The sequence below is a fragment of the Loxodonta africana genome, unplaced genomic scaffold (assembly GCF_030014295.1).
Source record: "Loxodonta africana isolate mLoxAfr1 unplaced genomic scaffold, mLoxAfr1.hap2 scaffold_31, whole genome shotgun sequence".
Classification (NCBI taxonomy): domain Eukaryota; kingdom Metazoa; phylum Chordata; class Mammalia; order Proboscidea; family Elephantidae; genus Loxodonta; species Loxodonta africana.
Genome location: NW_026975029.1, coordinates 2,198,494 through 2,213,993, shown reverse-complemented (window position 1 = coordinate 2,213,993; position 15,500 = coordinate 2,198,494).

The following is a 15,500-nucleotide window of genomic DNA, read 5'->3' as shown; positions in this document are numbered from 1 at the left end:
GGTTATGGTTTGATTCCTGGTTGGCAATTTTTTTCCTTCAATATTTTGTATAAGTCATCCCATTGCCTTCTTGCCTCCATGATTTCTGCTGAGTAGTCCAAGTTTATTATTATCTACTCTCCGTTTTTGGTGACTTCCTTTATCCCTAGCCTCTCTTAAAATTCTCTTTATGTTTGATTTTGGCAAGTTTGATTATTATATGTCTCAGTCACTTTCTTTTGAGATCACCTTATGTGGAATTTGATGAGCATCTTTCATGATATCAGGGAAGTTTTCTGCCAACAAATCTTCAACAGTTCCCTGTGTATTTTCTGTTAGCCCTCCCTGTTCTGGTACTGCAATCACTCATAGTTATTTCTCTTGATAAAGTCCCACATGATTCTTTGGATTTCTTCATTTAAAATTCTTTTATCTGGTTTCTTTTCAAATATATTGGTCCCAAGAGTTTTATCTTTTATCTCAGTAATTCTGCCTTCCAGTTCTTCAGTTGTGCTCTTCTTACTTTCTATCGAGTTTTCTAACTCTGTAATTTTATTGTTAATCTTCTGAATTTCTGATTGCAGTCTCTCTATGGTTTCTTGCAGCTTATTAAATTTTTAATTATGTGCTTGAGTAACCTTTTTAATTTTTTCAGCTGCTTTATCTTTGTGTTCCTTGGCTTGTTCTGTATTTTGCCTCATTTCCTTCCTGATATCTTTGAGAGTTCTGTATATTAATCTTTTGTATTCTGTATCTGGTAATTCCAGGATTGCACCTTCATCGAGAAGATTCCTTGAGTCTTAGTTCTGAGAGCTTGTTGAAGCAATCATGGGTCAGCTTCTTTTTTTTTTATTTTAATAATTTTTATTGTGTTTTAAGTGAAAGTTTACAAATCAAGCCAGTCTCTCACATAAAAACTTATACACAACTTGTTACATATTCCCAATTACTTTCCCCCCAATGGGACAGCCCACTCCCTCCTTCCACTCTTTCTTTCCGTGACCATTTTGCCAGTTTCTAAGCCCCTCTACCCACCCATCTCCCTTCCAGGCAGGAGATGCCAACATAGTCTCAAGTGTCCACCCAAACCAAGTAGCTCACCCCTCACCAGCATCCCTCTCCAACCCATTGTCTAGTCCAACCCATGTCTGATGAACTGGCTTTGGGGATGATTCCCGTAGTGGGTAAACGGAAGGTGTGGGGGCCATGATCACTGGGGTCCTTCCAGTCTCAGTCAGACCATTAAGTCTGGTCTTTTTATGAGAATTTGGGGTCTGCATCCCACTGTTCTGCTCCCTCGAGGGATCTCTGTTATGTTCCCCGTCAGGGCAGTGATTGGTTGTGGCCCGGCACTGTCTAGTTCTTCTGATCTCAGGATGATGTAGTCTCTAGTTCATGTAGTCCTTTCTGTCTCTTGGGCTCGTTATTATCTTATGTTCTTGGTGTTCTCCATTCTCCCTTGATCCAGGTGGGTTGAGAATCATTGATGCATCTGAGATGGCTGCTTGCTAGCATTTAAGATCCCAGATGCCACTCTTCAAAGTGGGATGCAGAATGTTTTCTTAATAGATTTTATTATGCCAGTTGACTTAGATGTCCCCTAAAACCATGGTCCCCAAACCCCTGCCCCTGCTTTGCTGACCTTCGAAGCATTCAGTTTATTCAGGAAACTTCTTTGCTTTGGTTTAGTCCAGTTGTGCTGACCTCCACTGTGTTGAGTGTTGTTCTTCCATTCACCGAAAGTAGTTCTTGTCTATCTCTTTAGTAAATACCCCTCTCCTACCCTCCCTGCCTCCCCCCCTCATAACAACAAAGGAATATGTTCTTCTCAGTTTAAACTATTTCTCAAGATCTTATAATAGTGGTCTTATACAATATTTGACCTTTTGCTACTAATTTCACTCAGCATAATGCCTTCCAGGTTTCTCCATGTTATGAAGTGTTTCACAGATTCGTCACTCTTCTTTGTTGATGTGCAGTATTCCATTGTGTGAATATACCATAATTTATTTATCCATTCATCCATTGATGGGCACCTTGGTTGGTTCCATCTTTTTGCTATTGTAAACAGTGCTGCAATAAACGTGGAAGTGCATATATCTATTTGTGTAAAGGCTCTTATTTCTCTAGGATATATTCCGAGGAGTGGAATTGCTGGGTTGTATGGTAGTTCTATTTCTAGCTTTTTAAGGAAGCACCAAATTGATTTCCAACGTGGTTGTATACCCTTTTACATTCCCACCAGCAGAGTATAAGTGTTCCAGTCTCTCCACAGCCTCTCCAACATTTATTATTTTGTGTGTTTTGGATTAATGCCAGCCTTGGTGGAGTGAGATGGAATCTCATTGTAGTTTTGATTTGCATTTCTCTAATGGCTAATGATCGAGAGCATTTCCTCATGTATCTGTTAGCTGCCTGAATGTCTTCTTTAGTGAAGTGTCTGTTCATATCCTTTGCCCATTTTTTAATTGGGGTGTTTGTCTTTTTGTGGTTGAGTTTTAGCAGAGTCATGTAGGTTTTAGAGATCAGGCACCAGGTGGAGATGTCTTAGCTGAAAACTTTTTCCCAGTCTGTAGGTGGTCTTTTTACTCTTTTGGTGAAGTCTTTAGATGAGCATAGGTGTTTGATTTTTAGGAGCTCCCAGTTATCTGGTTTGTCTTCGTCATTTTTAGTAATGTTTTGTATTCTGTTTATGCCCTGTATTAGGTCTCCTAATGTTGTCCCTACTTTTTCTTCCATGATCTTTATCTTTTTAGATTTTATGTTTAGGTCTTTGATCCATGTGGAGTTAGTTTTTGTGCATGGTGTGTGGTATGGGTCCTGTTTCATTTTTTGCAGATGGATATACAGTTACGCCAGCACCTTTTGTTAAAAAGACTGTCTTCTCCCCAATTAACTGACACTGGGCCTTTGGCAAATATCAGCTGCTCATATGTGGATGGATTTATATCTGGATTCTCAGTTCTGTTCCATTGGTCTATGTGTCTGTTGTTGTACCAGTACCAGGCTGTTTTGACTACTGTGGCAGTATAATTGGTTCTAATATCAGGCAGAGTGAGTCCTCCTACTTTGTTCTTTTTTAGTAATGCTTTACTTATCCATGACTTCTTTCCCTTCCATATGAAGTTGGTGATTTGTTTCTCCATCGTTTTAAAAAAATGTCATTGGAATTTGGATCGGAAGTGCATTGTATCTATAGATGGCTTTTAGTAGAATGGACAATTTTATAATGTTGTCTTCCTATCCATGAGCAAGGTATGTTTTTCCAATTACGTAGGTCCCTTTTGGTTTTTTGCAGTAATGCCTTGTAGTTTTCTTGGTATAGCTCTTTTACATTTTTGGTAAGGTTTATTCCTAAGTATTTTATCTTCTTGGGGGCTGCTGTGAATGATATTCATTTGGTGATTTCTTCTTCAATGTTCTTTTTGTTGATATAGAGGATCCAACTGATTTGTATGTTTATATTGTAATCTGAAACTTTGCTGAACCCTTCTATTAGTTTTAATAGTTTTCTTGAGGATTCCTCAGGCTTTTCTGTGTATAAGATAATGTCGTTGGAAAATAGAGACAATTGAATTTCTTCCTTACCAATCTGGATGCCCTTTATTTCTTTGTCTAGCCCAGTTGCTCTGGCTAGGACCTCTAGCACAATGTTGAATAAGAGCGGTGATAAAGGGGATCCTGGTCTGTTTCCCGTTCTCAAGGGAAATGCTTTCAGGCTCTCTCCATTTAGGATGATGCTGGGTATTGGCTTTGTATCAATACCCTTTATTATGTTGAGGAATTTTCCTTCTATTCCTATTTTGCTGAGAGTTTTTATCATGAGTGGGTGTTGGACTTTGTCAAATGCCTTTTCTGCATCAATTGATAAAATTATGTCGTTCTTGTCTTTTTTTTTATGTGGTGGATTACATTAATTGTTTTTCTAATATTAAACCAATCTTGCATACCTGGTATAAATCCTACTTGGTTATGGTGGATTATTTTTTTGATATGTTGTTGAATTCTATTGGCTAGAATTTTCTTGAGGATTTTTGCATCTATGTTCATGAGGGATATAGGTCTGTAATTTTCTTTTTTTGTGTGTGCTGTCTTTAGCTGGTTTTGGTATCAGGGTTATGCTGGCTTCATAGAAGGAGTTAGGTAGTACTCTGTCCTTTTCTATGCTTTGAAATACCTTCAGTAGTAGTGGTAAGTCTTCCCTGAAAGTTTGGTAGAACTTTGCAGTGAAGCCGTCAGGGCCAGGGCTTTTTTTTGTTGGGAGTGTTTTGATTACCTTTTCAATCTCTTTTTTTGTTATGGGTCTATTTAGTTGTTCTACTTCAGTTTGTGTTAGTTTAGGTAGGTAGTGTGTTTCTAGGAATTCATCCATTTTCTCTAGGTTTTCAAATTTGTTAGAGTACAATTTTTTGTAGTAATCTGATATGATTGTTTTAATTTCAGTTGGATCTGTTGTGATATGGACCATCCCATTTCTTATTTGGATTATTGGTTTCTTTTCCTGTATATCTTTAATCAGTCTTGCCAATGGTTTATCAATTTTGTTAATTTTTTCAAAGAAGCAGTTTTTGTCCTTGTTAACTCTTTCAATTGTTTTTCTATTCTCTAATTCATTTAATTTTGCTGTAGTTTTTATTTTTTGCTTTCTTCTGGTGCCTGACAGTTTCTTTTGTTGCTCTCTTTCTGTTTGTTCACGTTGTAGGGACAGTTCTTTCATTTTGGCTCTTCTTTAATATGTGTGCCTTTATTGATATAAATTGACCTCTGAGCACTGCTTTCACCATGTCCCAAAGGTTTTCATAGGAAGTGTTTTCAGTCTCGTTGAATTCTGTGAATTTCTTTATTCCCTCCTTAAGGTCTTCCATAACCCAGTCTTTTTTTGAGCAGGGTATTGTGCAGTTTCCAAGCATTTGATTTCTTTTCCCTGGTTTTTCTGTTATTGATTTTTACTTTTATGGTCTTTTGTTCAGAGAAGATGTTTTGTAATATTTCAATGTTTTGGGTTCTGCAAAGACTTGTTTTATGACCTAATATGTGATCTATTCTAGAGAATGTTTCATGTGCACTAGAAAAGAAATTATAGTTTGCAGCTGTTGGGTGGAGTGTTCTGTATAAGTCTATGAAGTGAAGTTGTTTAATTGTAGCAATTAGATCTTCCGTGTCTCTATTGAGCTTCTTACTGCATTTCCTATCCTTCACCGAGAGTGTTGTGTCGAAGTCTCCTATATAATTGTGGAGGTGTCTGTCTCCCTTTTTAATTCTGTTAACATTTGTTTTATGAATGTTGCAGCCCTATCATTGGGTGCATAAATATTTAATACGGTTATATGTTCCTGGTAAATTGTCCCTTTAATCATATGTAGTGTTCTTCTTTATCCTTTGTGGTGGATTTAACTTTAAATCCTATTTTGTTGGAAATTAATATTGCCTCTCCTGCTCTTTCTTGATTGTTGTTTGCTTGATATATTTTTATCCATCCTTTCAGTTTTAGTTTATTTGTGTCTCTAAGTCTAAAGCGTGTCTCTTTTAGGCAGCATACAGGCTGATCGTGTTTTTTTTATCCAGTCTGCAACTTCCTGTCTCTTTATTGGTGAATTTAGTCCATTTACATTAAGTGTAATTATAGATAAGTATGAGTTTAGTGCTGTCATTTTGATGCCTGTTTTTGACAATTTTATTTTTCCATTTACTTTTTTGTGCTGAGTTTTTCTTTGGAGAATGTGTGTTCCTCCTTTTTATAGTAGTTGAATTTATTTTGTTGAGTCGTTATGTTTATCTTGGTTTTTATTTTGAAGTATGGAATTGTTAGACCTCATTGTGGTTACCTTAATATTTACCCCGGTTTGACTAAGTAAAAACCTAAGTTGTTTCGCCCTGTATCGCCTTGTTTTCCTCTCTATATGTAAGATCTGTGTCTCCTTATTTAGTCCCTCTTTTTTCACTATTGTAATCTTTTACATAATGACATCAATGATTCCCTGTTTTGAGCAATTTTTTTAATTAATCTTATTTTGTTTTTGTGATTTCCCTATCTGAGTTGATATCAGGATGTTTTGTTCTGTGACCTTGTGTTGTGTCGGTATCTGATATTGATTTTCTGACCAAAGAATTTCCTTTAGTAATTCTTGCAGTTTTGGTTTGGTTTTTGCAAATTCTCTAAGCTTGTGTTTATCTGTAAATATCTTAATTTCACCTTCATGTTTTAGAGTTTTGCTGGATATATGATTCTTGGCTGACAGTTTTTCCTCTTTGAGTGCTCTGTATATGTTATCCCATTGCCTTCTTGCCTGCATGGTTTCTGCCGAATAGTGCAAACTTAATGATTCTCCTTTGTAGGTAACTTTTCGTTTATGCTTGGGTGCTTTTAAAATTTTCTCTTTATCTTTGGTTTTGGCAGGTTTGATGATATGTCTTGGTGATTTTCTTTTGGGATGTATCTTGTATGAGGTTCGATGAGCATCTTGGGTAGATATCTTTTCATCTTTCACGATGCCAGGGAATTTTTCTGCCATCAGATCTTCTATTATTCTCTCTGTATTTTCTGTTATCCCTCCCCGTTCTGGAACTCCAATCACATGCAAATTATTCTTGATAGAGTCTCCCTTGATTCTTAGGGTTTCTTCATAGTTTTAAATTCTATTTGATTTTTCTTCAACTATATTTGTGTCAATTGCCTTATCCTCCAGCTCCCCCACTCTGTATTCCAGTTCCTCGATTCTGCTCCTCTGACTTCCTCTTGAGTTGTCTGATTCTCTGAGTTTATTGTTAATCTTTTGGATTTCTGAATGCTGTCTCTCTATGAATTCTTACAGCTTATTAATGTTTTCACTATGTTGTTGAATAATCTTTTGGATTTCTTCAACTGCTTTATCTGTGTATTCCTTGGCTTTTTCTATAGATTGCCTTATTTCATTTGTGAGGTCATTCCTGATGTCTTGAAGCATTCTGTATACAATTTTTTTATATTCTACATTTGGCAATTCTAGGAATGTATCTACATATGGCAATGATTTTGATTCTTTGATTTGAGTGTTTGTAGAAAAAATCATGGCCTGCTTCTTCATGTGATTTGATGGCGACTGCTGTCTCTGAGCCATCTATAAGATACTGTAATATTTTCTTTTATATTTGCTCACTGAGTCTTCTTGTTTTGTTTTGTTACAATACATTCAAATGGGCTACTAGATTGTGGTATCGTGATTGCTGTAGCTTTTGAATCACTTACGTCCTGTTACCAGCTTGCCTGAGCTGTTACCAGGTATTTAAGTGTATGAGTCTATTCACTATTCTTGAATAGAATCAGCTCAGGTGTCCTGACAGTTGGTCACCTAGTGTGTGGTGTAGCCTCTCACCTATTATCTTAGAGGAGTAGTGGTGATGGTTGCATGCACCAGTTTCTATTAGTGGCAGGGGGTCACATTTCGAGGAGGGCAGGATGCTGACAGCCTTCCTTCAAGTGTCAGTGAGGTAGGTGTGGCTCTATTCTGTACAGCACTCTGGTGGGTAGGCTCTGCAGCTGTATCTTAGGCACCTAATGCTTGGGTAGACGTCACTATTCTCAGACCCCTCTAGGCTAGGTGGTGTGGGTGGAGTCTCAGCCGTCAGTTCACTGCTGTGGATCAGCAACGGCTCTTTTTAATAGCTAGAGAGGTATCTGACCTCCAAAACTTGCCTTTCCACTGCCGAGCTAAAACAATTATGGTCAGATCTCTATCAGAATTGCCTTTGCATTATAATAGCCACCTAGTTACCTGTAGGGTGAAAGCCAAAGACTATGGGTCTGTTAATGCCTGGATGGAGCTGATTCTGTATTGTTATTCCAGTTTAGGGAAGTCAGGGAAGGATTTTTTCTTTGATTGTTAAATGCTGCTTTTCTCAGGCCAGGAGAATGGATTAGAAAAGAAGAAGAAAAAATTGAGCAGTGCACTTCTCTCTGGCACAGAGAATTCCAATGTTAATGAAGCTGGCTGGGGCAATGAGGGGTGGAATCAGATATATAGAAGAGAGTAGCCTGGCAAGATATACAAAGTTACTTATGTTGTTTGGTGAGGACTGTTTTTTCTGAGATTCCAGAGCATTGTGTCGCTCGTGTGTGCTGGCTGGATCCCTGCTGAGACTGTCCCAGAGGGCTAGGTCTGCATCCATGCTCACACCGTCTCAGGAAGCCACAATCGGCTCCCCCACACTTAGTCCAAAGCCCAGCACCAAGGTTTCCTTTCTGGGACGCTGCACTCCAGGCTCCAAAACCAGTCGCTGCTTGCCCATGGTTTTTCGTTTCCCTGTCAGCCGCATCTGTGTGGAGTCTGCGTGTGCTGCCTGGGTCCCCTCCGAGGAATAGGTGTAAATATGCATCCTTTCCAGTTCATAGGCCAGGTAGCTGTATTCCAAATTTCTTGGGATTAGACAAGTGAGCGATTCCAGTGCTGCATCCATTTGGTGAAACATCTCAGTTGGTATTCCATCAATTCTTGGAGGCTTTTTTTTCTCACAAATTCCTTCAGTGCAGCATGGATTTCCTCCTTCAGTACCATCGGTTTCTGATCATATGCTACTTCCTGAAATGGTTGAAGGTCGACCAATCCTTTTTGGCATAGTAACTGTGGGTACTACTTTCATCTTCTTTTGATGCTTCCTGCGTCATTTAATATTATACCCGTAGAATCCTTCAGTATTGCAACTCAAGGGTTGAATTTTTTCTTCAGTTCTTTCAGCTTGAGAAATGCTGAGTGTGTTCTTCCCTTTTGGTTATCTATCTCCAGATCTTTCCACATGTCATTATAATACTTTTTCTTCTCAAGCCCCCCTTTGAAATCTTCTGTTCAGCTCTATTACTTCATCATTTCTTCCTTTCACTTTAGCTACCCGACATTCAAGAGCAAGGTTCAGAGTCTCTTCTGACATCCGTTTTGGTCTTTTCTTTCTTTCCTGTCTTTTAAAGGACCTCTTGCTTTCTTCATGTGTGATGTCCTTGATGTCATTCCACAACTCACCTGGTCTTCAGTTGTTAAGTTTAACACATAAAATGTATTCTTGAGGTGGTCTCTAAATACAGGTGAGATATACTCAAGGTCGTACTTTGCCCCTTTTGACTTATTCTAATTTTCTTCCGTTTCAACTTGAACTCCCATATGAGCAATTAACAGTCTGTTTCACAATTGATCCCTGGCCTTGTTCTGACTGATGATATGAGTTTTCCCATCTTCTCTTCCCACAGATGTAGTCAGTTTGATTCCTGTGTATTCCATCTGGTAAAGTCCACGTGTATAGCTGCCGTTCATGTTGGTGAAGAAAGATATTTGCAGTGGATGAGTCACTGGTCTTGCAAAATTCTTTCATGAGATTTCTGGCATCATTTCTATCACCAGTGCTGTATTTTCCAACTACTTTTCCTTCTTTGTTTCCAACTTTAACATTCTAATGACCAGTAATTATCAATGCATCTTGATTGCATGTTTGATCAATTTCAGGCTGCAGAAGTTGTTTAAAATCTTCAATTTCTTTGTCTTTGGCATTAGTGGTTGGTGCATAAATTTGAGTAGTCATATAAACTGGTCTTCCTTGTAAGTGTGTGGATATTAGCCTATCAGTGACAACATTGTACTTCAGGCGAGATCTTGAAATGTTCTCTTTGATGATTAATGTAATGTCATTCTTTTGACTCTGGTGGAATATCCACGTTTGTAAGACTGCTCACAGACTGTTTCACCAGAGAGTTTTCTGGTACTGCAATATCTACCACTAATCTCTGTGATCCCTTTGAATTGGCAAAATAAGAATAGTGCTATAGATTTCTTCCAAATACAGAAAACATAAGTATGAAAATGTTCTTGCTATTGATTATGTTCATTACCAATCTGTTCGTATGGGATTTTTGATACTTCACTCGAAAAATGAGTCCAAGGTACTGTGATGTGATTGTTTACTTTGTGTGGCCTTTCTAGCCATGGTCTTATAACATCCACCCTGGTGCTTGGGCAGGACTGTGTGATAGGGTAATTGTGGCTCACCTAGGGGATTGCTTAGTTTTCCCTTCAAAGAGAACCAGTTCCAGAGCAAAGAGGAGGATTCAATTCCCATCAAGGAAGAACAGCCAGGAGCTGAGCATATGTTATGGACCTGAGATCACTGTATTGAGAAGCTCCTAGAAGCAGGAGACTGAGATAGAGAGAGGAAGCTGTAACCCTGAAGATGGTAAGATGCCATGGCAGGAGAGACCAAGCAACAGGGACCTGGCTATAGGAGATGATGGACTATGGAGAAGGAAAGCTGAGTGCCTTTGGAGAGAGCCCCAAGGCCAGGCAGAGGCACGCCTATGAGCACAGGAGGGAAGAGGTTGTCCTGATAGAAGAACTGTATTGTGAGTGTCTTTGAGCCTGAGTTATAACTGTTACTTCCCTAATAAACCCCATAATCATGAATATGGACTGTGAGCTCTGTGTGGCCATTGCAATGAATTATTGAACCCAGCAGAGAAGTAGGGAGTGCTGTGTGAGGGACAGTTGGTGTCAGAGTTAGTGAAGATGGTGGAGAGAGGGTAGTTTTTCACCAATGCCTTCAATGCAGCTTCGATTTCTTCCTTTTATACCATCAGTTCTTGATCTTATGCTACCTCTTGAAGTGGTTGAAAATTATCCAGTTCTACTGCAGTAGCTATATTAATATCAGACAAATTATACTTCAGAAAAAGGAGTATTATTGGGAATAAGCAGGGACATAACATAATAAAGGTTCAATTCTCCAAAAAGATACAACAATCCTAAATGTGTATGTATTTAACAACAGGGCTCCAAAATACAAAAACTAATAAATCTGAAAGGGGAAATGGACAAATACACATTTATAATTGATATCAGTACTTTTCTATCAATAATTAATAGAGCCCTGCTAGTTGAAGTCCAGAGCATCTGTATGAACCACTCATGGATGTCTATGTGTGTGTGTATGTATATATGTAGTATAAAGACAAGTAATACAGAAATAAACATAGATACATGTTGTAGTCCTTGGGAGGTACAAATGGTTAATGCATTCAGCTGCTACCAAAATGTTGGAGGTTTGAGTTCACCCAGAGGCACTTTGGAAGAAAGGCTTGGTGATCTACTTTTGAAAAATTAGCCATTGAACTACTGTACTATTGTACTACTCTGACACACATGGGGCGAGGGGTCACCCTGAGTCAGATCAGCTTGATAGCAATTGAATGATTTTTTTATTCATTCTTTCAATGTTTGCCTTTTAATTGGTATCTTAGGCTGGGTTCTCTAGAGAAGCAAAACCAGTGAGGTGTATATATATATGTATTTATATATAAATAGATTTATATCAAGGAAATGGCTCACGAGGCTGTAGAGGCTGGTAAGTCTCAAGTCCATGGGTCAGGGTGGTGGCTTCTCCTGACTCACATAGATGCAGGGACTGCAGAACTCAAGATCTGCAGGTCATACAACAGATCTGTGGCTCACAGGCTGCAAAGGCTGACAAATCTCAAGATCGGCAGGTAAGCTGGCAGGCCGCGGCTCACAGACTGCGGAGGCTGATGAATCCCAAAATTGGAAGGTAAGCTGAGAGTTCAAGTCCCAAAAACTTGAGATCAGATGAAGAGGAGCCAGCTGCAGGATTCAGAGTGAGCAAAAGCTCAAGAGCCTTGCCAGAAAGTCCACCTATATTGGATGCAGTCCCCACCCCCGAGGAAACTCCCTTACATTTGATTGGCTACTCACAGCAGATCCCATCATGGAGGTAATCACATTCTGTCACATCTCATCATGGAAGTGATTGCATCGTTACACGACTGCTAAACTACATCATAACTGCCAAAGCACTCAGAATCATGGTCCAACAAAGTTGACAGACAACTTTAATGATCCCAATTGTGAATATAATCTATTTATATTTAAAGCGATTAATGATAAGGAAGGACTTATATCTTCTACTTTGTAGTAGGTCATATACGTATTTTGTTTCTCATTTTCTTCACTACTGTCCACTTTTGTGTTTGACTGATTTTTTTCAAGTCTACAATTTTGATTCTCATCTTATTTCCTTTCCTTATATTTTTTAACTTCTTAGTGGTGACCATGAGGATTACAATTAACATCTTATATTTATAACAATCTTCTTTTAATTAATACAAATTTAGCTTCAACAGTATACAACATTCTGCTTTTATTTAGCTCAGTTACCTCCCCTACTTACTTTGCTGTTACAAAAATTGCATCTTTATACATTGTGTGTCCATTAAGAGAGATGTGTAAGTATTTTTATGCATTCGTGCTTTAAATCATATATGAAAAAAAGAGAGGCCTGATATAAAAATATTACTGACTTTGTTTTATCTAAGTAGTTACCTTTACGGAGTCTTTGTTTTTATGGCTTCCAGTTACTGTCTAGTGTCCTTCCGTGCCAGCCAGAATGATTCCCTGTAGCATTTCTCATAAGGCAGTTCTGCTACTAACACACTCCCTCAGGTTTTGTGTATCTGGGCATGTCTTAATTTCGCCTTCTTTTTTGAAAGATAGTTTTGGTAGATATTGACATCTTGGTTCATAGTTTTGTTTCTGTATTTTTTTTCCAGTACCTTAACTACATCATCCCACTATTTTCTTGTCTCAATGGTTTCTGATGAAAAATCAACAGTTAAACTTGTTGAGACTCTCTTGTACATTAGGGGTCACTTATCTCTTGCTGCTTTCAAGTTTCTGTCTTCGTCTTTTGACATTTTGATTATGTCTCTCTATGGATATCTTTGTATTTATTGTCCTTTGAGTTCATTGAGCTTCTTGGATATCTAGATGACATTTGGGAAACTTCCAGTCATTACGTTTTCAAATATTCTTTCCGTCCTTTCATCTTTCTTTCCTTTCTGGGACTCCTTAATGAGTATATTGGTATGCTTGATGTTGTCCCGCAGGTCCCTTAGGCTCTGTTCATTTTCTTCATTCTTTTTCCTTTATGCTCCTGAGTTAGAACAATTTCAGTTGTGCTTTTTCAAGTTTACATTTTCCTGCTTTCTTGCTCAAATCTGCTGTTGAGCTCCTCTAATGAAATTTTTATTTCAGGTATTCAACTTTTCAGCTCTATAATTTCTATTTGGTTCTTTTGTATAATATTTCTTTATTAATATTTTCTACTTGTTCATAACATTCTTCTCTTGGTTTCCTTTTTTTTTGTCTATGGTTTCTTTAGCTCTTTGAGGAAATTTAAGACAATTGGTTTAAAATTTTTGTCTAGTAATCCCAATATCTGTGTTTCCTTAGGGATGCTTTCTGTTCATTTCTCTTCTTTCTTTCTTCTTAGCAAATGAACCGTCCTTTTCTTTTTCTTTTTATGACTTGAAATAGTGTGTTGAAAACTGTATATCTTAAATATTATAATGTAACTCTGGAAATCAGATTCCCTCCTGTCATTAGGGTTTGCTTTTTTTTTGTTTGTTTGTTCTTGACGGCCAGTCATCCATTTGCTTAGTGATGTTTCCAAACTAGTTCTGCAAAGATTGTATGTCTTCTCATGTGTGGACACTGAAGTTCTGTTCTGTTATGTCAGCAGTCAGTTCATGACCTGACAGTGATTTCTTTAAATGCTTGTAGCCAAAAAGGAAAAGTAACATTATCCCAGTCTTTGCAGATTGGCTCTGAACTGGGGCGTTCTTTCAAAGCTAAGCAAGAGAGCCTAAAACTCTGCCTTAGCCTTCACTTCCTGCCCCCATGGAGCCCAAAGATCAGCCAGAGGTGCAAGCCTAAAGTTTTGTCAGGATCTTTATGTGTATGTCTTCATCCTTAGGCAAGAACATTGCACTCCAGACTTCTCAGTATATGTGGTAGCCCTTCAAAGCCCTTAAACCTCTAAACATCGTCCTCTCAGCCTCTTTTTTTCCAAGGTTTTGGAAGTCTCTGCTGTTTTCTCTGTCCTTCATCCTTTGACCCTGAAGATAGGACCAATTCTTTGAGCTTCATACTCCTGAGTTTCCGTCACATCATACATTTTTTCTTGTGTGCTGTTGAGTCAATTCTGACTCATAGTGGCTATAGGATGGAGTAGAACTTCTCCAAAGGGTGTCTAAGGCTGTAATCTTTATGGAAGGAAACGGTCATATCTTTCTCCTGTGGAGTAGGTGGTGGATCAAATCAAAAGGTTTAACAGCTGAGTGCTTAACCACTGCACTACTGGGGCTCCTTTTGACATCATGCATCATAATAGATTTTTAACACACCCCTCAGAAACATAGAAGTCCATAAATTGTCAAGGATACAGAAGATTTAACATGTATAAAAATACCAAATTGATATATGTGTATGTGTGTGTATTATCTAACCACTAAAGAATATACATTCATCTCATGCACATACATAGTGTTTATAAAAATTGACTATATACTGTGTTATAAAGCAAGTCTCAACAAATTTCAAGAGTCTGCAATAATATAGAGGATACTATGTAAGTACACCATAATTAAAAAAAAAAAAAACCATCTTAGAAAAAGAAAATACAAAATCTCCATGTGCTTGGATATTTTAAAATAGTATGAGTCAAAAAAGACATCATAATGAAAATTAGAATATATTTTGAAGTGAACAATTATGAACATAGTGCATATAAAAATTTGTGCAGTACAGACAATATAATATAGGTAACTTATAGCCTTAAAAATATAATTGGAAAGAACAAATCTTGAAAAATAAGTGAGTTAAACATCCATTCAAAATGTTGGGAAAAAACCAGAAACAAACATTCATAGGAATTTTTGTTTCTATTAATGATTGAATACATGCAGCAGACGATCAACAAAGACTAAAGTTGATTCTTAGAAAATGCTAGTAAAATTGACAAACTTTAGGCAAGATTGATCAAGTGAAAAAGAATGAAGGTATAACTAACGAGTATCAGAATTAGAAAGAAAATGACTACAGATCTTGCAGAACTTAAAGGTAATATGAGAATGTTATGAACCGTATTAGCCAATAAATTTGCAAATTTAGATAAAGTAGGCAAATGTATCATACCGTGTAAGTTAATAACAACGATTCAAGAAGAAACAGGAAGCAAAAGTAATTCCACAACTGTTCATAGAATTGAATTAGAGCTCAAACTATTCTCAAAAAGAAAACTTCATGTCAGATGGCTTTTCCTGCAAATTCTGCCAAATATTCAAGAAATATTTCACAAATTCTTCAATATAAAATGAAATATATACCGAAACTCATTTTATAAAGCTTGTAGAATGAATATTGATACCAAAACCTGACAAGAGTAGCAGAAGATGGGAAAATTACAGGCCAATGTGACTGATGAATATAGATGCAAAATATAAAAAGAAATAGGCAAAACAAATCCAGCAATACTCTAAAGAAGAATATATTATGACCAAGTTGGGTCTATCCCAAGAATTCAAGGTTAGTTTAACATTCAAAAATGAATCAGTATAATTTGCTATATGTACAGGAAAAATAAATGTGATTATATTAATAGGTGTAATAAAATAAGTATTTGATAACCTTCAGCATCCACTCATGTTTTTTAAAAGA